This window comes from Branchiostoma floridae, chromosome 1, assembly GCF_000003815.2.
Source record: "Branchiostoma floridae strain S238N-H82 chromosome 1, Bfl_VNyyK, whole genome shotgun sequence".
Lineage (NCBI taxonomy): Eukaryota > Metazoa > Chordata > Leptocardii > Amphioxiformes > Branchiostomatidae > Branchiostoma > Branchiostoma floridae.
Window position 1 is genome coordinate 17,785,870 of NC_049979.1, and position 2,171 is coordinate 17,788,040.

Below are 2,171 nucleotides of genomic sequence, written 5' to 3' on the forward strand. Positions count from 1 at the left end.
TCCATTATATTTTAGCACCGGCCAAAACGCTCGCGTTCAGCGTTTTATGATAGTTGTCTCCAGAACAAACAAATGGGTAGTTTTAAACAGTTAGAAATGCAGGGCAAATGTTTGTCATCTAATTTGGGATGATGGTTTAATCGTTGGCTTTTTATAATGCCTATTGGTGATCAAAGACTACGTTTACAAGACCTGCAGGCAGCGTGTAACTGTAAAGGCATGGTAGGGGATGGGGGTGGGCATTTTCACAGTGCATTAGCGACATTGCCGGTAGCCCGACAGAAATAGCGATTGATGGAAGTTACAATGTTGCAATTTTGATGAGGGTCCCTCAGACGGACCAATGGAATCACGCCACGTTTCGATTCATGCAGCTGTTCAAGCAGATGTTGGGAGGGCATGTCGCATAACCATAACAACATTCTGCGTCTGAAAAAACAGCCCTAGCCACAAAACTATCAATGTATCAATTAATAAATTAATTTATTACTATGGTACTAAACCTTTTTAATATCGCTGTATGTGAATGCATTTACATGTGACATTATCATGCTGTGTCCATTCCTCGCACTATATAGCATAACGGACGCCAATATATACATCTAATGTGATACATATCTATGCGCAATAATACTGAGTTACGGGATTTCAAGTGACCAGAAATGTCGCCATCGTGATCCAAACAAACGGTCCAGATTCTTGGCCACGTCAATAATATAAGTCATCAATCATTTTGTGATATATCGACTGAGCAAGTACGGTCGTATAGCAGATGCCTTGAACAATAGACGTACGGTTGGCGTATGTCTCGTCGAACTGATTTGAAAACTTGTTCGTTTATTTACATGTTTCTTGCTTTTGGGGCACGTTATCAGTCGGTGGATTGGCACTCCAATCCTAGTTCCCCAAGGGGTCATCAGACTGGATATGACTAAGATCTAGAGTGAGGTGCGCCACCTAGCACCTTTTACCAGAACCACACGTATCCAGTGGTTATACAGAAAAGAAATCATCATGCTCATCTGGAGTGTATCCAGTCTGTTTGTAGCCTGGTACTCATCCGTATTTAGCTACCTGGTCACTGTCCAAAATCCCGATACAAATACATCTAGCAATGCCAATGAGCTCTTGGATATAGACCAAGATATAAAAATACGGATACTGATGAATAACATGCTAGGCTGTTCGATCAACAGTCCCTAAGTACTATCTGTCATCAATCCTGATTGTTGGGTCGAGCAGCAGCAGCCGCTCCTGCATCTGCACACATCTTACCGAATTGTGACGGAGTATTCCTGACAGGAGTGCATTTTTACATCAACGTTTCGTGTGTAAGAAGAAAACTTCTCTGACGTTAACGACGGCATCGATACATCACTCAGCAACAACCTCCGTGTTCTGTCGTGGTCAGTCTCATAAGTACCATTTGCTTCTGAGCACAAGCAATTCATTACGTGTCATACCTGGTCTCTGAGGTTCGACAGTTCCCAGTCGGCTCTCAGCTGATAGGCTTGTCGTCACAAAAGTATCTACAGGCCCATACGTCACTTTCACGACCGTCCGTGCTAACAATCAATCATCACGTGACGAATTGACTTCGCCAGAACGCTTAAGGGCCTGCCAAGAAGATTTATTCAGGAAGATCTCCGCAAATTACTGTGACAATGAACTAATCGATATACCAATAATTAGCTAGATAGTGAGTAAAGCAATCTATTCTCCGTATTAGATCTAAATGGTATCCCAAGAAAGGACATTTTAAGCTTGAGAACTCCCACAGTGATCGATTACAAAAAAAGGAAGCGGGCAGCACCAAACTTTGGGGTATCGAAGTCCCTCTCGTGTCTGGTATTTCACTTGATCATATTAGTTTATCCGTTACTAGAATCAGTTGTGACGGCAAATTTTATCGATTTTTTTTTTCAGCAAACTATTTTGGTCGAACTGAAACTGCAGTTTTCTTCTAACCTAATGTTGGTGTCAATATCACAAAGTATTGCGATTCCAACGCGTCTATCACGTTTGTTATTATCCCCAAGCAGATGTTAACATTTGGCATGTAAAAGCACGAAAATTAATCATAGTACATGTACCAAGGAAATAGCGCCCCAACAATTTGGCTTAAAACTGGTACAAGGACGGTGTTCGAAAGGACAGTATGCCATCAATGA